Source organism: Uloborus diversus, chromosome 7, assembly GCF_026930045.1.
Source record: "Uloborus diversus isolate 005 chromosome 7, Udiv.v.3.1, whole genome shotgun sequence".
In the NCBI taxonomy this organism is placed as follows: Eukaryota; Metazoa; Arthropoda; class Arachnida; order Araneae; family Uloboridae; genus Uloborus; species Uloborus diversus.
This window is the reverse complement of record NC_072737.1, coordinates 39,090,961-39,115,109: the sequence shown is the minus strand read 5'-3', so window position 1 is coordinate 39,115,109 and position 24,149 is coordinate 39,090,961.

Here is a 24,149-nt window from a genome sequence, read left to right as displayed (position 1 = left end):
TTTGAAAGAATTACATGATTTCTATTTGAGTTTATAAAAAGGAGAGAAGAATAAAAACCAACAAACATACATTTAACAATTCATAGGACTCTCTCAAAATTTTTAATTTTTTGTTTTTAAATTAGTTTCATTTAAACTTAATTGACTTAAAACCAACTTTTACTGGAAAATAAGTCATTTATAGATCGAAGAGTTAAATAAACAATGCACATTATGCCACAAAATATGTTCTAAAACTGCGCGTTTTCTATTCCAACATAAAAATTGGACCACCTCCTTTCTCCTTTTTAATTTAATGTTTGTCTTGTCGTAATAGGATTTTGTTCTTTTCTGATTTTTCAAGGTTTATTGTCAAGATATTGTTTCATCCATTCTTTCTTAATTTATACTTTGTTTAAATGTTTTTAACGTTTACATGTTTTTCACGACTGTTTATTTTAAAGTAGTACATGAAGTTTTATGCCTTTTTACTTCGAAATACTTTTACTTTTACCATTTCCTGATTTCTTACTTAAATAAACCAAATAGCGCACAATAAAGAATCGTTTGGCGCAGTATAGCCCTCAAAGGCTCTTGCGCGATTAAAATCAAACCAACCAAAAATTGGGTTATAAATATTGAAACATTAAATGAAGTAATAACTAATGTAAAAATATATATACGTATTGATGGAAAAGAGAAAAGAAAATCTTTTTTTTAGTATGAAGTTTGATAAAATATAGGTATATTTAGACGAAAGTAGAAAATGTTTCTGGAGCACCAGCCAAAAAAAAAGCAACATTCTACAATATTTAAATGATTATGATAACTATAAATTTACCTGAGAGTCTTTCTTTATCAGTTTACTTTTGAGCTGTTTTACATTCAAGTAGAACTGCCGGGCACAATTTGGTTTTCTTAACACTAGAACGACTAACATTTTCTGTATACCTAGAAAGACTGAAGGGGCCAGTGTGGCCCCTACCCATTTTTGGAGTGAATTCTTTTAAAAATTCTTCCTGAGGGAGTCCACATGCCTGATACACCTTCTCTCATGACTAAATAAAAACTTAGTACTTAATTATTTTTAGTTTTTCTCTCTATACTAGACAAAAGGATGAATTAGTTTTCCTTTCTAAGAGCAATGGCCACCGTTAGGATGGTAAGCAGTCGGTACTGTTTATAGCATTTGGATATCCAATCGGCTGCATATAGAGGAAGTTACAGGTTAAACTATAGTGAATGGCTTTTTTTTATGGTACAACAATTAGGAGAAAGGAAAAAAATAAATATTTTAATTGTCAAAATGCTTAGGGGCCACTGTGGCCCCTCCCGTCTTTCTAGGCATAAGGATCAATATTAACAATACTATGATGGGAATGATTAAATGACTAAACAAGCATTCAAATAGTGTAATATAATGAAAAGTCAGAAAATTCCATTTAGTTCCGTTAGATATTATCCGAGTTATTAAACAACAAACTACGCGAGGGGCCACACAGGCCCCTCCGTCTTTCTAGTGTTAAATTAATTACGCTATTACTTTCTTAAATCGCTTAAAAGAAACATGGCTGACGCCACTAATAAACGAGGGGTTCATTTGAGTCTTCATTTTCAGTTAAATATATTTCTTTTTAAAGTACTTATTTATAAAAACAGAATATCAGTCCACTGCGACAATACTCATTTTCAACAAATGCTTAATATCTGCATGAAAACTGTAATGTAACATTTTAAAAAAAGAAAGAGATGCATTTTCCCGGAAAATAACTTTTAATAACATAATGGTTATTTTGTTGAATGATAAAGGCATGGCAGACAATTTCGTGAGACGTTAAGAGGAAGCTTTTGACATAACACGATTTTGTTTATTTATTTTTCGAATTTTAAGTTGCAAAATAATCATCACGCTTTTCCTTAATAAGTGACAATCAAACGGTGTGAATATGCTGTCAAGCATGGCATAACCGCTTATTGTCACGTTTGTGAAATTCAGTTTAGACATTATTGCAGACTGTATGAAAAGACATACTTATGCAAATTCAAATTTACCTCTAAAACAATTAAATACTTTCAAATTCACTTCAGACATATTTAACTTTTATTATATTTTCAGGTATTCAGTATATGGATCAGGTACAATGCGCTTATAAAATCTTTCACTGAAGAAAAAAAAATCCATCTTCAATTTAACAATATTTTTATTTTTATTATTTTTTTTCTTTTTTTTTTTTTGATTTTGAACTTTCACAATGTTAATTCATTTGTATGTGTTTATTTTAGTAGTCCTTAATGATGACTCCAACGAATAGTGTAATAATGAAACAAATTAAAATATGCAACATTTGAAAAATTATAGTTGCTTCATATTTTTAAACAAAAAAAAAATCAATTACCCTCATCTTCCCGTTATCGAGTTAGTTTATTTAATTCTGCAGAAATTTTAAGAAAAGCGCCAAGATTAAAGATTTTGAGAGAAACTTACCACGAAATTTAACCGTCTGTATTCATATCCAAATGGTGTGAAAAGATGTCTTTTGTTTTTCACTGAAACTCGCTATGTTTGGCGAGTTTTCACAAAATTTAGGCATATTTTAAGACTTCATTTTTCGATGATGGGGACGTGAGGGCAAAAAATTTATTCGTTCATAAACATGCTTTACGATGTAGTTTTTTTCTCATTATTATACTGTGGTGGGTTTTCCATATGAAAAAATTAATTTCACTTTCAAATTTGCGCCAAGAACTCGCGCAGCCAGAATTGACCTTCTGGGGTGTGAGGGTTTAGTTACAACAGTCCGAATATGGATGTAACCTGCCAGTTTTAAATTCCATTTTTGTTTGTAAAAACCAAAGGTTCTGTAGGGTTAACCATCAAAACAAACTTCGCGACGTCCTTGAGAGTTCTTTTATTCGATGGACGCCGTAGTCTGAAAGGATGAGCAAACCATTGTTCCTTAATTAAGTAAAAACCTCAAAACAGTGTTGAGTAATAGTAACAGGAATAATCTCAAACTCCTTTCTGTATAAAAGAAACACATAACATGTTCTAACCAGAGTTGCTGACTAGATAGACTCCGTTAAATTTAAGACACTCCGACTGCGCTACTTCAAAATCACTCCAACTCTGACTCCGCAGACCTGGTTCTGTATTCCTAAACGCACCATGCACTATATACGTATTTATATCGTCACCTCAAAGCAAAAGTAGGGTATCTTAGTTTTATTTCTGGGACTAGATGTCTTACTGTTGCTCTCAGTTGACGATATATAAATGCAGGTATATTACGTGTATACATAGTGTTTCTGAACTCTTAGGCAAAACTTTAAGGGGTGATAGTACACATCACAGGACAAACAATATACTAGCAAAAATCTGGGTCCCAAAACGTCTTCCGAAGGAGATAGACGCCATTAAGTTTAGGATCTAAAATTTCAAATGATCATAAAAAAACGTAAAAAATTGGTCTATTGGTCTGCGGTTTTCGGTAAAATTTTTCTTTTTATCAGTATTTTCTTAAACACAAATTTTGAAGATGTAGTTTAAAAAATGCCGATAAAGGGCGCTTTAGATTTTGGAATAACGAAAACTTATTTTTTACCACTATTTTTTAATCTAATTAGATTTTTTCTAAAGCTTGAACTTTAAATTAAATTTTCAGCTCAAAATCAGAACATTGAGCGTGATTAAGTAGCGAAAACTGAACTGTCTTCAAATGTTGAAATACATTTTGTCACAAAAAAAATATATGCATCAAGAATAAATTGAGCTGCAACCAATAAACTCGGCAGGAATGTATTTTGGCAAAAGATGATTTAAACTTTGTCGCCACTGACGAAAGGGTAAGCGCGCTATGCGCATACAATATGCGCAGATAGGTAAGATTGAAAGTGTGAAAGCTTGTGTCAAAGGGCACTTCAAACGAAACTGTCGAGGGCTAAAGACGCTTTTGTTACTAGGACGACCTTTTAGAGGTATACGAACAATTGTTGGACTTTTTAAAGGGACGTACAGTAGATCTCAAAAAAGCAGGTTAGTTGTACGCGCGTAGTTGCCTCCACCTCGGTTGCAGCGATATGGTAGTAGCTTAGGGTAGGTAAAAATAAATGAATCACTCCATTGCGGTCGGTTAAGGCAGTCTAGAAACAGAAATAAACGTGAAGATCGCACATCATAAGAACGGGCACTACCGTAGCAACAAGGTCGCTAACATTAGTTCCATGCCATTTAACATCTTTTAAGAAACTGATGGTATCAAGAAAACAATCTTGAGCACACTGAAAGACATTGGTATCTCGAACCGGCGTTCATTGCGATGGATTGGATTTTCGTCGATTGGATTTTCGCTGCACTTATTTAGATAGGTTGTGACAAATAAAGTGCATGTTATCTTCAACGATGAATACCGATTTAGTATCATTGGTCATAGGTAACCTATTTCACTCCATAACACACCGTGTGTTGTCTTGTATAGCTGCTAGAGGAGGCTATACAACTTACGGTTTCGTAACCTTTATTGTGTCATAACTTCTTAATAAAACAGTCTTTTGTTCTGAATTTGTAATCATTTTCTTATCTTGTGATAGGCTACATCCACTTTAAGTTGCTTGAAGATCGCTCGTTTCTTTCAGGGTTGATGTATTTTGTTTGTGACAGAGTGTATTTTAACTACTGAACACCGTTCAGTTTGCGCAACTTAAACTTTCAGCTCAACATCAGAATCATTAGGCGTGCTTAAGTCCAAACATTAGAAAAACCTAATGAGATTCAAAACTATAGGTAAAAAAAAAAGTTGTTCATTATTTCAAAGTCTAAAGCGCCCTCTATTGGCATTTTTTAAACAACATCTTCAAAATTTATCTTCAAGAAAATAATGATAAAAAGAATAATTTTAGCAAAAACCGCAAACGAATCGACCAATTTTTCCGTTTTTTATGATCATTAGAAATTTTGGATCCTAAACTTCAATGAAGCCTATCTACTTCGGAAGACGTTAAGGACCCTTATTTTTGCTATTATATTGTTTGTTCTGATACGCACTATCACCCCTTAAGTTTTACCCAAGAGGTCTGAAACACTCTATATACATATACACGATCGAAAATAATGTAAACACAAAGGGTATCATATTTAACGGTGTTCAATACCTTAAAATGATGTGAACCTAACTTAATCTAAAATTTACCCGCATAAAATAGTGGAAAAATAGCCACAGGTTAGATGGATGATCATGTCAAATCAATTATTATTACTATTTTCGAGTTACTGGTTTAATTTTAAAACGAATCGTAATAAAAACTCAACTGGGAAAATAAACCAATTACGAGGTTTAGCGCTCCAACAAAAAGCAGCATGTATTTCAAAAACCTAACTAATACTTACAAAATATAGATCGCTTTTCTTACTATTTTTCCTCAAATACGTTTAAAACAATCCGAAGAAACAAATAAAACTGATCGTCATCATTTTGGAAGTAACTGCACGTGGTTGCGAAATCTAGAGAAATCTAATGTTCTCTTTTCTGATTGAGCGGACAGTTCTAGCCAAGAAGAAAGGAGACCTTAGAGACGATACTTTCTGCTTTTAATTAGCTTTTCCAGTCAAGTGTGTCAGTTTTAAGGGCAACGGTATTTTAGTTTAATGACGCAGCCTGTAGATCTTTTTACTTCAGAAAATGAGCAAGAGTTCGAAATACCATATAAGCTTTCCGAAACACGTCGACAGTTTATTTTGTAACTTCTTTAACAAGTAATGCGTTTGATTTCAAAAGTTCTTTCCAATAATACCAGCTAATAGCTGAATTTCCCAAGGGATTGCCGCCTTAGGATCATATTTGTTTTGTTTATACTGCGAAAATTAATGGTAGCGTATGAATTTATTAATAATACGGTTTTTGTTAGTCTCTTAATTAAATTATATAAAACTTGGTTATTATCACTTAATACCGATTTCTAACATTAAATTTTTATAAAATCATGTGAAAGACTTATATGATAAATTTTGTTTCTTAATTTAATCCTACTTTTTTCTTTAAAAACAAAGTTTTTCATCGAAGGCAACCTAAAATTATTATCACTTTTCACAATAAGGTAAAGTATTTACATTCAAATTCAAAAAAGTCATGTGTTAACAATAATAAATAACTTAAGTTCCATTAAAGTATTTAATTAATTACGTCTGAAGATATTACAAAGATAACGAAAAATGTTTTTCAATTATTTGTTTCAGATCGCAGGTATACAGCATTTAGAAATTGTTTTTGAATGTTGATATTAAAACTAGACAGATAACACTGGCTATATGTGCAGACAGCAAGCGAGAGAGAATACGTTGCTTTAATTGTTCCCCCCCCCCTTTTTTTTGTTTTACGTATTTGAATTCGCCAGTCGTTTTGTAGAATTTTGAAGTAGTACAAAACGTGCTTTAGAAACTTATAAGTCGTATTACGCATTGCAATGCAGATAACAACTTCTCATACAATGAGTTAAGATTCAAAGAGAAAACACTATAAACTATCTGCAAACAAACCAAGTAGTTTTTAATTATTCATGCATCTTAAATTTGCTTTTAATTTTAAATATAGTTCGAATGCATGAAATTTTGAGATATGCTTTACCAACACAAGTACAAACAAATAGTAAACATTTCAATTTGCAACCCTGCTGTCTTTTTTCAGATATTTCATGAGGAATTGTATAATGGTGAAGTTTATCTTTCAAAAAGTAATATTATACTGCGAATTTTTAAAAAATGGCATTCAAAGTCTTATGATTCAACTTAACATTGCGTTGACTGTTTTAATGAGATTAATTGCGCAGAATTCAAATATTAGAAGTTTAAGCTCCGCTATCTATTTAACGCGCTCATTTAAAGTATGTTACTGACTATCAATTGATAACTTAAGATGTTTTAAATTACAACGCTTAATTTCAATGTTCAATTTGAATACATAAATTACAATGCTCGACCATATTACAAAATTAATTTGACGAAGTTTTCGGAATTTTCATAAGTATGTTAAATTGAAATGCAAATCATTTGCCCCGTGTCAAAACTGTTTACAATTAAATTTTGCAAATATATCTTCACGAAAAGAGCTTCCGTAAGAATTATCTGTAACATTTTAAAGTGTTAACTACAAATCGCACTGCACATTTTGTGTAAAGTTTTCCAGAAAGTTATTTTCCGTAGGAATAACTTTTAAACTTAACAACACATGGCTCTTTCTTTGGTTTGTGCATAATTAATGAACGCAATTCTGCAACTCAATCTTTGTTGGATTTAAAATGGTATTAAGAATGATTTTCTATGCAACTGTGTTTAACAAATATGTTTAACAAAAAGTCATATTTTAAACTAATGTTAATAAGTAAGTATAACCGCTAATTTTCGTACTAGACGCTGTCTATTGTGAGTTTTAATCTTAGAGCAGGAATTAGTAAATAGAGACAGCTAGTTCAATGATTGGCTAAGCAAAAGCTTGGGCAAAGAAATCACGTCACGTGATTCAATAACAGCGAATGGTGGACACGTTTTGCGTAAAACTAGAGCAGGAAACTTGATTGCTTCCAATGCTTTTCTTTAAAATCTATCAAGTGACTCGGGGGACTTTCCTTCACGAATGGGAGTCTTTCACTCCCTCCATTTTGTCTCTTCTCAATGGTTTAAATAAGATAAATGAAACGCTTTTGTAAATCAATCGGTGTTCACAGTCCACTGTCCACCTATGGCAAGATGAACTTTGCTGCCCGACCGATAAAACAATTCCATTTGTTGAAATAGGGGTGATGAAAAACGGCTAAAGAACTTGCTGATTTATTTTGCAATGTTATAGCCCATTTGGCGAACTATATAATTCAGGAAAGAAGCAGCAAGCGGTACAGGATTTTCTCGCCATAAAGCCAATAAAAGTGGCAATGATAGCCCAACTTTGCGCCTAATAATTCCTCTTCTTGCTGATTGCTCTCCCTTGAAGAAACGGACTTGCTCAAGGCCATAGCTCAATTTCTCGGAGGTGGAAATTATGTGTTAAGATGTTTTAAAGAAAATAGCATATTTAAAGCGCATAGTACCAACACCCGGTTCAATCATTTTGAAAAAAAATGATACAGGAAAAAAATTGTTACGTTCATCTCACTTATTTAATCTCAAAACAAATATTTTCTCTTATGCAAAACATTCGGCGTGCGACTTCTTTTTTGCTTTCTGTTTTGAATTTGCAGCATGTTATCAATATTTACAAATATAAAAATGACTGCACGTGTGTTTGAGGGTGTGTTCCCATACACAAATCCACAATACCAACATCTAATCTCTATCAAATTCGGCATTGAAGTCCATTGTTGCTGAGGAACTCACATAGGAGGTTTTCTGAATTTTAAACAAATCCAAAGAGGTATAAATTTAAATTTTGATTAATGCTGCACGTGCTGCCATCTATTAGTCAGTTTCTGAGGATTATAGTGCGGAATAAAACAATTATAAGTTGATGTCGGATCCTGCGTCGATATCTTTTAATACTCAAGAATTCACAAAGTTTTTTTTTTGGAATTGTAAATAAATTTAATCATACATAAATTTAAGTTTTGAAACATGCTATTTTCTACTTGTTGACGGGAGATTTTATACTATTTGGATTGTAAACCTTATTGTAGAACATGCGGTTCTTGACACAATTTTTATTTTCGAGGTAGACCATGCAACGCTGAGCAGCTAGTTTACACAAAAAATCGTTTTGATTGAGCTAGTTTTAAAGTAAATTGGCCCTATTTTATCTTTATTTCATAATTTTTCGTCAACTTTCCATAAATTGAATGGTTTCTCATTCGTATGCCATGTACTAGCCCAGTCAATAAAAAGTGTGAGTTAATTAAGCACTTAATTACAAAAATACTAGTAGTTTCTAGTACGTTTTTAAAGTAGCGATATGGTAACAGCATGGATTGAACTACACTGGTGTGCAAAAATTAAGGACGAAGTCGAAAAATTAGCATATCAGCTGAACGAAGAGGCAGAGTGGACAGAAAGACCAATCAAGAGATTAAGTAAGGTGATGTACGGTAGCACACGTGCAGATATGCAGGCAGACGTAATGGGGGAGTGTCTGAGTAGTATAAAGCATGTTGTCGGTGTAAGATCAGTATTTCTGGCAAAGAGATTGTACGCCGTATAGCAGTTAAAATCACACCGAGTTGCTGCCTCAGCGAGAAATGGCGAATAATCAATCTGTTTGACGACATCTGGATGCTTTTTACCCGAGGTCGAATCATTGGGAAGTTGGAGGAAGGCCGCAGTGTGACAAGTGTGGCGGCAGAGTTCGGAATTACTCACAGCATCGTTTCACGACTTTGGAGACAATTTCGAACCACAGGAACAGCTATCCGGGGGTTCAGTAGTGGTCGTCCACGAGGAACCACATCCGCAGATGACCGGTATATTGTCTTACAGGCCAGATGAAACAGGCGGCAGACAGCGGGAGAAATCGCTAGACACATGACACATGCGACTGGTCGACCGATATCGCGTTTTACCGTGACCAGAAGCCTGCACGGTCGTGGTCTGTTTGCACGACGCCCTATGCGGTGTGTACCTCTAACGCCTGCCCATCGGAGAAGGCGTTCTCTGTGGTGCCGGGAACACCGGAATTGGAGAGACAATGAATGGGGACGAGTACTCTTTACAGATGAGAGCAGATTCAGTCTGAGTAGCGATTCTCATCGCATACTCATCTGAAGAGAGCAGGGAATCCGCAATCATTCCTCGAACAGACCTTCACATCTTCGACGCAGGTTGAGTCAACGGGACCCGTTATTGTAACGAGATTCTTCTTCCATATGTGCGTCTTTTTAGAGGCGCTATGGGTCCGCAGTTCCTTTTCATGGATGACAATGCACCATGTCATCGCACAGTAGCTGCCGAACAGCTCTTTAGAGAGTGAGGATATTGAACGTATGGATTGGCCGGCACGATCTCCGGATCTCAATCCCATCGAGCATGTATGGGATTTTCTAGGCAGACACTTGGCAGCTCGTACCTTACCACCAGTAACGATTCGGGAGCTTCGACTGGCGCTGCAAGACGAATGGGCAGCAATGCCTCAACAACTCATTGGCACCCTCATTCTCAGCATAGGCAGACGCTGTGAAACCTGCCTAGCAGTCGGGGGAGATCATATCCCCTGCTAAAGACCGGATGTTTCTTGCTGGACACCCATCACAGGGATGTTTCGGCCTTCAGTCGCATTGCGCTCCATGCTACTTTTTCAATAAAGCTTCTTTTTATCCCTCTGATTTCTCTTTTAGTAAGTGTTACTTACATTACACATGTTCTTACGTATTGGGGATCTTACGGTATTAAATGTGTTGATTTGAAAAGCTTTTGTAAAAAGTTATATTGAAAAAACCGTCTCGTCCTTAATATTTGCACACCAGTGTAGTTCTGAAGTAAATCGATCTTGCTTTATTTTTATTTTAAAACTTTCCGTCTAAGTCCAATAAAGTGGTTTCTCCCTTGTATGCTACGTACTAGCCTGTACAATGAAAAATATAAGCTGATTAAGAACTTTATAAAAAGAATAGTATTGCTGTTACTCGCACGTTTTTACAGTGGTTGTATGGTAAACGCATGGATTGAACTGGTTTAAAGTAAATCGACCCTATTTTAATTTCATTTCATAATTTCCATGAAATTCCAATAAAATAAATGGTTTCTCGCTTGTATGCAATGTTGTAGCGTGTGCAATGTAAACTGGGAGTTGATTAAGAACTTTTAGTTTTAGAATATTGTGGATGTTACCAGTTCGTTTTAACAGTTGCGATATGGTAACCGCAAGGATTGGATTGGTTTTGAGTTACTACAGGGCCAGCTGTTGTCGACATCATTCAGAGGGATTCAAGTAAATTCGCTTTGTGGCCTGTTGGTATAGGCAAATAAGTATAAAACTATATTTGAAAAAAACCTAGCTTTTAATTGTTTTTAGCAATAAACGCCTATGGTTTTGATAGCAAAAGCTTCTTTTGGAATATTATAAGCAGAGAATTTCACGTTTTTTCTACTCACCATGCGATTAAACTTTCCTGCAACATAAGTTTTTTTCGCAAAACAGATGAATGCCTATTTAAAACCAGAAATTACCGTGGGTCACCCTAAAGAGCTCAAGATAAAAAAACAACTGCCTCAAAATAACGCTCAGATACGCCTTTCTAACTTTCGGGCATTACACGAATTTTCTTTTTTTTTTGAGTGAAAGGTAGCTAATTTGTCTCGCATAGCTGCATTTTTTCACACTAAAGGATTTTCGTAACCCGAAACACATGTTCACATTTTTTTTTTTTTTTGCAACTTTAGATTCGTTAGTTTGTTCTGTCGTTTCTAAAGCAATAATTCTAATGACACCACTTATTTTGTTTTTTAAAGACTGCGCCACAACTTAGGCTCCACTGAATAACCTGTCTCCACGTTCTCACACAATACTATTAGTTAAATGAGAATTTCCGGCTCCAAAAGCCCTAGTCACGCTTTGTGACAGAGGCAACGTAATTATTTCACAGTTTGTTACAAGCAATAGATAACACTTCCGCTTATGCATAATGAAAGCCGCAGAATACAGAGTAACTGCTCAACTTACGTATCACGGATAATGAACTGAATTATTCATGTAAACATATCATGAACTTCTGTTTCATACTTATACAAAGATGCAGATTTTGTACATTCTAGGCTTAATTGTTTTCGAGAGTTCATCACCTAGAAACAAAATCTTTTCAAACAAAATTTTGTTCGTTTTGTCCACAGATTAATTAAAATGTATGTAGCATTAAAATTCAATAGATTACTATTTCAGCACGATCTTATGTTGATAAAATTATTCGTACGATTTTTGACGGGAAGTCGGTACTCTGTATACGCGAAATATTAAAATTGCTCAACTTTATATTCCTTTTTTAGAAAAATTTTAATGATAGAAATTAACAAATTTCAGTGTTTTCAGGATTTATCTAAGAGTTAAGTGAAATAAAATTTTGAGGCAAGTTTGTTCATTTCATAATTTATTAAAATTTAAACAATAGTCACTTTTTAAATGAAAAAAACATTTCCGAAGATAAAATAGCTGTTTAGGAAATCATGTGAGTCCTAAAGTAAAAAATTCAGCTCAGTATATTTATGAACATATAAATAAAATGTAGTGAAAAATGCAGAATAATGTGTACAGTACTTGTTTAGAAACAGGAACGCGGGACTTCAAAATTGAAGCTTTGAAAATAGCGCGTTTGAAAGTAAAAATAATTGTGCATTTTCCAGCTCTATTGATTTTTAAATTGATTTACTTATAATCTATATATATTATAAGCATTAATTTGGTGTCGCTTGAAGACTTTTGATTTAAATATTGTAAATATATAAAAGCTGATTTCTTGTTTTTAATTTTGAATGTTTTAGGTTACCAACACACCTCACTAGTAGGACTAATCGTATTACGCAAATATAACCGGGACACATTGAGAAAGCTAAGCAGATCAACATCACTGCATTACGACGCTGCAACGGTAGGTTTGCCCTAAATATAGTCGTTATTGGGTTCCCAGAATGCTGCGTTATCAGGGTGTGGTCACACAATTTTCTGGGAACCCGGTACCATCATATTGGCAAGACACAGGAAATTTTTTTCTTTCATTTCCGTATACTTAGACTAACAGTTTATAAAATGACTTTCATACTTATTTTTTTTTGTAAATAGAATTTTTTCAGCTTTACAATGCATAAATCAAAAGCTACTTCTGGAACTAAACGAGCAAACCTTCCCATTCACTAACATTGATTTCTGAGAGTTGACTTAGGTTGTAATTATTTCAAAAATGCCTTTTAACTTTCTAAAACTAATAAAACAAAATAAGTTTGCTTTGTATAACAATAAAAGTATATGTAATTGCAAAACTGATACAAAATACATTTTATTAAGTTCTATCTTTCAGTATATACCTATAAATTTGGTGCATTTGTCTAGGACCATGTAAAATTCAACGACTTTTCATTAAATTTAAGCAAGAAAAAAAAATGTGTGACACTGAGTTACAAAATGGCATCATTGATTACAAAACAATTACACATTTTTGAGCAACATAAATGTCTTTAGATTTATTTATCCTTTCCTTGAGTAACATGATTTATTTTTTCAACAGCATAACTTTAATACATCTATTTCACTTTCTTTTCGGCTATGCTGTTTTCAGAAAAGGCAAAAATTAAATCACGGATAATTTAAAGAGAAATATTCAAAGCTAACAAAATAGCCCCAAGCCAGCTACTGCGGAACAAAAAGGATCCCCAGATTTTCACTTGTTAAACACACTAGACAGAAAACCTGATTACGAAGAACGATTCTTTTAAATTTACATTTTTCAATAGACAAACAAGTGACCAAGTAAAAGTTTTCTGACGCGTGGAGGAAACAGGTAGCATATCACAGAAAGAACAGCTCGATACATGTAAATGGAACGTCCTGAAATCAAGGTGTAATCAAATAGAGCGAGAAAGCTGAATTTTAAAAGCTTGTGAAATTTTAGTTATTTCTACCACCTTTCCCGTGGAAGAACTTATTCGTTAGAAAGAAGAAGAAAATATTGTGCAGCATATAAAAAGCTAAAAGTCTGATTGTTTGGTCAAATGTTTTCCAAAGAATTTGTGCCTAAGATCGTAAATATAATATATACTTGATATCGTCAAGTTATGTCTGTGGAAGATATTGATGTCTCTTGGAAAAAAACTTTCAAAGTTATGCATTGGAGCTTATTTTTCCTGAAAATGAAAATACAGTAACCTTAAGGAAACCATAAAAATAAGTAAATATATGAAAGATAAACATTTTACAATAATAAAAGCATATGTGTCAAAACTACTAAAATTAATTAATTTATTAAAAATAATTTTATAAAAAATTCATTTGGTTTAAAACAGCTTCTTAAATAGTGATAGTGTGTAATACCAAAACTAATCAATATATTAGACGTGAGATTTCGTGCAGGCTCTGCTGTTTCGATTTCTGGAAACTGGAAAAAGTTACTTAAAGCAAAACAATATTGGCTTTGCTTGCTTCTTCAAATTCCTCCTTCCCCCTAAGTTTATCGTTTTCTAGTTGAAGTTTATTAATATTTATTATTATTATTAATAATATCGTACGTAAATTTTCGGATTTATTCTTACGAACTGAAAAAAGTGAGGTTAATGTTAAAAAAATATACCTAGACTATGTCTTCGTTCTGCGATTATTTCTTAGTTAAATGATTGAAGTGTATCAATAACCGCTTTTAGGTGCAGCTAAAATATTTTTTCAAATTATAAATTGTATCATGGTGAAAAATATACATACATGTCTTTGTTGAATGATTTAATTTACAGTCATTTATCCAATTAGTGTATTATGCATAACTCAGTCATATTTTTAAAACTGGCTGCTGTTACTGATGAAAATACACTTAGAAGATATAACCAAATGATTGAAAAATATTTCGTTCATTACCTTACACGTGTATCCATAAACAAAGAACGACATGCGGATAATGTGTAGAGAGGAATTATAATCATTGTGGATCAAAATTGGTACATTTAAGTTTAAACCTTCCTGAAAATGTATTATCGCCATTATTTCTTTATAATCTGAACTTAAAAAACCGAATTACAGAAATCAGAACGTGTCACACGGTAAATAAACAATAATAATAATAATAAATAAATAAATATTTTGACCACTCATTATTACTCCATCTTCAGAATTCATTCTATAGTGCATTATCAAATCTATCGATAGCGATAACACTGGTATCAAATCAAAATCACCATTACCTATAGTAGGCTGGTATAAATCAATAGTATACGAAATATATCGATAGTAAGCGAAAACTTAAGCTAACACGCTAGCAGGAATCTTGATTGTGCTACATTGAAAGGCTGAAAACGTTTTAAACTTCCTCTTTAATGAGTCACTTAACTAAGTTTCGCAAAAAAAATTGAAAAACGAGCTTAATACAAAACTAACAAAAGCTGAAGATACTTTTTGTAGTTCGTGTGACTTTGTTGAAAAATGCCCAATGAATACAAAACGACATTAAAAGAACCACGCCTCTTTGCAAATGATCCAGAGCTATAAACGTGCTATAAGAGAGCTATTCGTAAGTGAGATCTCAAAGAGTATAAACTGTATAATCATTATCGAAGCATTTAAAGCCGTCTCCGCCTCCCTTTTTTTAGTCGATAAACTTTTCATTTAAAATTCATTTTGATGACTCCATAGATAATTTGTAGTAATGAACATTTCGCGTTACATTGGATAATTTTCTAGCATGAGTTCGTTAATGAAGAAGTAATTGTTACTAATTTAAACCTTTGATTTATCAGCGTAGATCAGCTAGAGAAATTTTCTGTAGGTGATTTAGTTGCTTGTATTAAAATATATATATATATATATATATATATATATAATTTCAAAAGTAACGAATAAGAATACTTAAAATAATTTGTTTATATAAAAGTATTGCAACAATTACTATGCTTCGTCAGTTTGAAATGGCATAAAAATAATAGATGCAATAATTTTTTACGAAATTTCTTTAAACTTTCTAGCTTGAAATTCAGGAACAACTATTTTTAAAAATTATTATTAAATTTCAAGGTTTTTTTTCCAAAATGAAACCATACTGTAAGCTACTTATTTTACAACCCAGTTTTAATTATTTTTTACCAAAGTAACCACATTCTCTTCATTACCAAAAAAAAAAAAAATTTTCTGCTCGGAATTTCAAATATATTTTCTTAAACTTAGAAACGAAAATGTTTTAAAAAGAGTGTATGAATAATGTGGCTAAAAATGATGAAAAGCGTTATACACTGTTTAAAAGAGGTAGTTTAAAAAATAATGAAAGTTAAAAATAAAAAACGCTTTGTGTTCCTTGAAATTAGTCGATAGGAAGTTATTTGATTCATTAAGCAGTGAGAAGTAAACGTAGCTCTGGTTGGTGCTGCTATACAGTATGATTCAGAATTTTGTTTAATGAAAGCCTACCTAGGACCTTATCTTTAACCACATTTTACTCAAACTCGAAAATGTGCACTTACATTTCTTTTCACTGCTTCATATGGCTTTGCAAGAAAAACCCTTTAAAATAGTCACACAAAACAAAAACTTAAAACGAAAGTTTTTTTTATCTGTTAGCAAGCACAAATATCTCCACGTCGTTTTCAGTATTCACTGAATACTCTGTTAATATAAAATGTTGCTCTTAAAAAAAAAATAAACAAATCAATTATTTCGTCTATAGAGCTTTCTATACTTTCTTCACAGGAAAGATAGACTAGATTCAAAAAAAAAAAAAAAAAAAACCCGCAAAAATTACGACAACTAATTTGCTTACTTTCGGTCTATCCATTCGGTGAGCGAAGTATTTTTCATTTAATGTTTAAATTGACATAGCTAATTCAAGTTTGAAAGCACGTACTTGTCTTTTATTTTGTAAGGACACAAAAAGAGAAAATCTATAAAGTAAAGCTTTCCACCAGATTTAAACCCATTATTAAAATTTTGTTCAGCCTTATTTACTTTCGAATGTTTACCTAAAACGTTACGATATAATCCTTCTATAATTCATAAATGAAATACAGAAGATTTTTTTTTAAATTTTTACAAGCAACAGCTTACCTCAAAAGCATCTCATGACATTTTCCACTTTCTTGTAAGGGAGTGCATTGACTTCTACCGCTTATGAATAGACGTTCAAAAATAAAACTTTCAAAAAAATAAAAATGAAAAAAAAAAAAAAAAAAAAAAAAACGAAATGAAAAAATCTATACCCTGAGTTCAGTCTAAACAAAATAGTTTATCTTGATTTGTTAAATTATTGACTTTGTTGCTCTTTTGTCACAAATCGCTTTGCGATTTTTTTCTCCCTTATACAGAGGCCGTGAAATCCAACTTCTTTAACAAAAATATGTACGACGTATATTTTTAAATAAAACGAGGTATCACTATTAAAACACTATAAAACAATTAATGGTCATAGTTTACCTTATAGGTTCTTCCTATATTTCGCGTAGCAATGATATTTAGTTTTTTTTTTCCTTTTACTGATTAATATTCATTAAGTCATTTCATTTTCACATAGATGGATAAACAAGCAAACTTTAATAAATGAGAACAGATAGTACGTACAATTTTTAGATAACTCTTAAAATATTTTTCCTAGTTTACTAAAAGTAGTAAATGACATTTAGATTCACGTTATTTTGCTGCCCTAAGTTATTAAGGAATATATTTAGAGTCACTAATTCATTTCGCCTCACTAAATCGTTTTTCAAACTAATTCACCAACAAAATTCAGCTTCAATGATAAAAACAAACAGCATGTATATATTTAGATACTTCTCACCTGTTTAAATCCCTCTCTCACACACAAGACGACAAATTATGTAACTTTTGATGCCACCTTTGCATTTTTTTTCGACTGATTCTTTATTATTTATGTTATTGTGCTTAGAAGTGTTTGTGTTTTTTCAATGAAGCAAGATTTGGAATGCACGAATTCCAGTAACCGCAAGACCGCAAATACACATACACTTGTTAAATTGTTTCAGTTTTGTTTTAAACTTTCACAGTATCTAATTTCTTAAGAAAAGTGTTTGTAAGAAAATATTTGAATCGGAAGCAAAAGAAAAAGGGTTAAGTATAACAACTCTTTCTCATTTTCCCATTGTAGAAAGAGGGGTCCCGTTTAAATCTGAAACCCGTGTCGTCAATACATTTTTTAAAGTTTTTGCGCTGTATTGTTGTACTGTATTTTTAATTTTCGCTCAAATATTAAATTGTTCTATTTGGTTACCTTAGAAACTAGTTATAGTGCAAAAGTGTTTCTTAAATGCACTGTTTTTTTGAGAGTCAATATCCATTATATTTTACGTTTTAGAATATTGCATAACACAACAGAAAAAATGTAATGCATAAAAGTTTTTAAATGTTTCAAGAAATAAATCAATTTTAATAAGTACAAAATAGAAAGAAAAAACTTACGAATCAATGCATTTTAAAGCCTTAAAGACACGCTTGCTATACCACACAACACAAATGGTTGCAAGTTTTGTTTAAGCTCCACAGCTGTTTTGATTTAACTATTGTGTCTTTTAATATTACTAACAGTTATGTTTTACCATTTAAATGCATTATAACACTGATCAAAGCCAAAAGACTTAAAGTTGATAGTTAACGATTGTACTTAAATGGATATAGAAAAACACAAACATCACATTTGAACATGGTATATCAATTTCACAAAATGAATGTTACCTTTCTTTTGCAAAGATAGTTGTCATTATCTGCTAAAAAGTAAAATAAGCAGCGCAATTTCCCCCATTTCTCATTTAGTTTAACATGCAATGGCCCATAAGGAAAACTATAAACGTGGAGCATGTCCCGTTTCCTTACAAATATTTGCTGATGGATTTTTGCTGTTTTCGATTAGTATATTTCCGGTAAAAATGTAAAGCATAAAATTTCACTCATGAGTGTTTTTTAGAAAACTAAGAACAAAATCAATATTTTACAAGCTAACACTTTTTTTTATAGAAAAAAATGGAACATACCACAGAAAACTTCAGAATTGAGGTACGTATTCTCTAAAGATAATAAAGACAAACAGAAAAACCAATGGAGGGAGGCAGAAAAATTTCAAACATTAAAAAAAAAAAAAATCTGATTAAATTTCCTTTTTCAAGCAAAAGTAAAAATTAAAGGGTTTCTAGATTTATTATATTTTTCATTTTGCATTAAAACAATAGTACTCAAAAAGAATGTCTTTAATGCAACATTTTATGTTTAATATCCATTTCAAATAAAATATTTCACATTTTTAACCGTTATCTATAATTTTAACAGTATTGCAATTACACGTCTCTTAGCAAATGCTTCATCAACTGACGATTTTTTGTAGAAATTTCAGTTAGTTCTACATTTTCGTCTCTATAATTAAGAGAAAGGATATTACAAAAACTGTAGCATTATTAAACACGAAATGTTTTTTTCTTTTTTTTAATTGCAAATAATATCAATTTCGTAGAATAATTTAAAGCATGCATTCGACATTCATCAATATTATGTCTGTATGGAAATTTTAATTATTGAAAAATATTTAATCATCTTAAAAGGATATTGGAAAACAAGATAGATTAAAATTTTTATCTAAACAGAATAAATATCCAATGAAATTTAAATTAATTGACGAAGTTTATCGTTTAAGATTTTATCAATAGATGGCAGCAGAAATTCAGGAATTCTAACAATTTCCCATCGACAATATTTCGGTAATTTTAAATTTATGAACAAGTTATTAAATCGGATAAAAGGCGCTTATAATTGTTTCAAATGGGGATGACTTACAAACGAAACAAATACATGTCTTAACTGATCATATTGGTTCATTATTAGTTTCATAAATACGGAAAACATCACAACAATGCGTTGGACTATAAAAATATTTGACAGGTGTAGCAAATTCCAAAATTATGCAAGTGATATTTTTATCAACAATAACTTTTCATCAAACTGCCATAATAAAAAAATCTATTTTGTCATATTAAAGTTGAAACAAGCTTCTGCGCATATGTTGATTTCTATATTTTTCGCAAAACACTAGAAAGTTTTAACGTTAAAATAGTATGAACTTTTTTCACTCTACTTTAACCTAAATGTTCCAACAGATAATAAGCCAATTTAAATGAAATGTCATTAAAAATGTATATAATTTTAATACACTGTCGTAGCTCAACTTTGAATCACGTAAACTAACTGTGCACTAGTTCATATTAAAGAGAGAGAAAAAAAAAGAGAAAATATACAAGACCCAATGCTGTATTCTTCTGGCAAAGTTACTGTATCTTTTAATACTTTTAATTTTACAGAAATCTTCTGCACTGTAATATTCTATACTATGTCATAAATTATACAAATTGTAAGATGATGTGAAATAGAAATGAAGATTTTTTTTAACTAATTCGAAATTTCAGTTCCTGTTTCAAAGCTGCACTTAGGGGCACCAGAAAGGAAACAATGAGAGTGTCACTGCAACCTCCCGAAAATGTCCTTAATTTGCAAATTTTGTAAGTATTCGGCCAAATTTGGAGTTCTATTCGGCCAAATTATCATCATTTAGCGATATTTGGAGTTCCATTTGGAAGACAATCACCGTACGGCAAAATTACCATTTTTCGGCCAAATTTTTAGTGTTATCCGGCGAATTGAGAAGTTCTTCTCTTCCAAAGCATTAAGTTCAAAGTGCCTCTGTGTGTCGCTACACTACTATTATTTAACTAATTTTACAGCACAATGTTGACATGATTCAAAGTTACCTTTATAAGAGCTTTTTTAAAAAAAAAGTTTAAAAGGAACAATTTTTGGTAACTACAATGTTTCGAAACCATTTCGTCAATTTTACAATAGTAGATAATGTGATGCAGGATCATTCTATGGGAAAAAGTGGACATTGTATCCCGTACGGGACGGTTCACATATGTAACTAAAAATATTAATATAAAGGAATAAAAGAACAAAACTTTTGTTGCTTACGAAATCACAAAAGCATGTGTCATTTCTTAAGCTAAAAAACTATTCCATTGCCCTTTTAAAATATTACTTTTAAATGAAGTATATGATCTGTTTCGCAAGAAGCAACTTGGCGGCTTTTCTATGAAATGATCCTATAATAGCATGGGACTAAAATGAGTAAACATTCAATGGATGTTCAGTAAATTACCACCCATTAGTCAGGGCTAAAGCAGAAATACATGAAATACACCGCCAGTTCAGTCATTTCCAGCCGAGGACTGCAGTTTCGTACTTATTAGCACTCAACTCGGCATAGGAAAGTGACTGAGCTGGAGATTAAAAACCTCTTAAGGAAGCTAAGAGTGCGAAACAAACTGGTAGCCAATATAGAATTAGCAGACCAGACGAGTGACCGAAGCAATGGTTCGGTTCAACTCGAAGCTAATAAGCACGAAACAGCAGTCCTCGGCTGGAAATGACAGAGCTGGCGGTGTATTTCATGTATTCAATTAATGATCAGGCAGTGTAGTAACAACCTAAGAGAACACGGGGAAATGGGACACACCCGAGGAACACTTCCCCTTGAAACCTGGCTGCCGATGTTCCGGACATGAACTTTAAACATCTGCTAATCATTTAATAATTGACTAAATTACTTCTTTTTTTTCTTTTTTTTTCAGTTGAATCTTTACATGATTATCTGTGAAGGAATTTTTCGTTTTGGGATTGACAAACACTAAAATATGGGGATTGGGAGATACAAAGTGACTCATTTTTGCAACCATGGATTCTCGTTACAAAAACAAGGGTTTTTCTTTCTGTTAAAAAAAAAATATATATACTTTTCGTTAATTATTTCAAAAGCTTATACTATGTTTCACTACTGTTTGGAAAACATATTGCAATAGAGTTTGTTTGATATTTCGTCGTTTTTTTTTAAATCTGAAATATTAATTTCAAAATTATTAGTACGGAAAATTAAGCGTCTCATAACTCTTTTTATTTTTTTGTCTACAAACTTGAAATTTTGTCTATAGGATACTATTTTTCGTAATACACTCTGTACCAAATACGAACTTATTTGGTAAAGTATTCCGTAATTCCGATTGATGGGGGTAGGCAGCCAGAAAATACAACCCACGTGCTGCCTTTTATATTAGCTTGTGATTTTCAGAGACTGCTTGGATCTAGTTTTATGATCAAAGCTAGTTTTACTGGTGCACCGCAATTTATAGCTAAGCGTATTGCCATGGGCAGGTAAAGATCAGTATCTGCAGAAATGGTTTTTTGAGGTATTTGAAGATACTTTTGGATTTTATAAAATCAATAGGAAAATATTGGAATCTGACTTTTTTTTTTACATTGTTTTATGATCAGCAAGAGCCAAACAAACAAGCTTGTACAATAAATCGAAATTGCAATGGATGACAAAAAAAAAAAAAAAAAACTTGCAGATGCTGCTTTTTACATCACTTTGGTCTTTTTACATTTTAGCAGTGTAGCTTTTGGTACATTTTGGCCGTAAAAAGGTTTTTTTTTTTTTTTTTTTTTTTTTTGTGCCTGTCAATAAAACCAGGTCAACTTAATGCTCCTTCCTTGCTACGGTCCTGAATGCATAGCTTAACTATTAACTTTCTGACCTTCAGCTCATTTGAATGAAAAACACGTGTACCCTTAAATAAACGCAGATATTGGGACCAGACAACCATCAGGAAATCGAAAATTCCGGATGAAATTCGGTACTTGAAAATGGCTGCCAACAGTTACAAAATTGAAATCAGAACTGAGACTTGTATACATATACAAAATAACTACTTAAGATGATGCGTTTAATTATGCGACTAGTAATATAACAATATGATTGATTAATAAATGTCACCCACGTCAGAGTATACAATGTAAGTTTAACAAGTCAATAGTAAAATTCAATAATAACTTTTTTCTTTAATTTCAAACACAAATAAGCGTAAAATTGTTAGAAAGTATAATGATAATTTACATCCAAACATGTTTTTATGCTGTGGATAGGGACGGCATAAAAAAAATCACATAAAAAGAAATTGTTCAAAACTTCACGATTCGCTATAAAAAGTTGTTTTCGCAACACAGTAAAAAAAATTTTTTTTCTCCGAAGGATTGGTACCGTGTAAAAAAAATCTCATCCAGAAAATAATGCAAAATCTTACGAAATAACTAGGAATTGTTGCTTTAAACGAAATCAAAATGAACGAAGTGATGATAATTTTAAAGAATAATCGGACAAAATTTCCCGAATAAGGAAATTTTTGGGCCGTCACAGTGATTTCCCATCGAGTTGCGTATGTCGTGACTTCAAAATGCTACCTCGCACTCGTTTTATAAATAATTTCATCAGTCAAATCTCAATTTAATTGAAATTTTCATACACCGCACAAAAAAAAGCATACAAAACATCGCATAAAAAATCATACAAAAACAGGTTTGAGTGTACTGCAAGATCATTTTAATCAAAAGACCTTTTAAATCAAATAGCACCAGAAGACGCTTAAATTTTTGTACTTGAAATCATTTACAGCGTGCCAAGAATTTACAATTGGATGTGGGGGAAAACATGTGGCAAAAGTGGACGAATAACTTGGTGCTAACAATAAGGGCCTCTGGTAACCATGTAAGGACGTTGTTTTTTTTAACAAAGAAGATATGATAAGCTTACTGTAATATATTAAGGGATCTTAGTGCATTTCCGGCGTTTTCAAACATGCAAAACCAGCCTTGTTTTCAATATATTTTTTAAAATTTAATTAAAGAAACCCTTTGGAAAGTTGAGTTTTTTTATCACTGCAAATATATATATATATAAATGTGTAATGTAGTACCTTTAAATTGTTTTTTTATTCAACATAATTATGACTGTGATGCAAAATTTATTATGACTTTCCTTCAAATATTGGAAAGTTAATATTTTGTTCCGCGCATGATTCTGAATTAAATAATTTTACAAAATTAGCTTATATTACAGCCAAGTGTGAAAATAAAGTGGTAAATATATTTTATAGCAATAAATACTAAAATATTGAACAAAATTGATAACTCTGATGTAAAACCCGTCCTTAAAAAATATTTTTCAACTAGATTTACTTAAATTGATGTATAAGTCCTAGAGTAGGTCCCACAAAATATGTACACCAAATTTCAGAGCAATAGGGCAATAATTTGTTTAAATATAATTCAAGTAATCGTAAATTTTACGTTTTGAGAAAAACGCGTTTAAAGTTGAAATTCAAAATGGTCCCGAATGTAAACAGTCCCTAATATTTCATTAATAACTTTGAAAGCATTTTGACGATCAATAAAAGTTTCGTACCAAACTGTTCAGAGGAGTAGGAACAATAACATATTTTTTTTAAACCTCAGATTGTTTGAGGTTAAAAAGTCTTGAGACCCCGAAAGGTAGCCGACGTCAGTTAAATTATGTTACTCTTAAGAGAGTTTCAGACAAAAGCGATTATACTCTATGTACAGTAAAACACCAATATGAGAACATTTGGTTTAAAAAGCGTTTAGAGAAGATATTGAAAATACTACTTTTTTACAGAATATTCATTCTCGCAA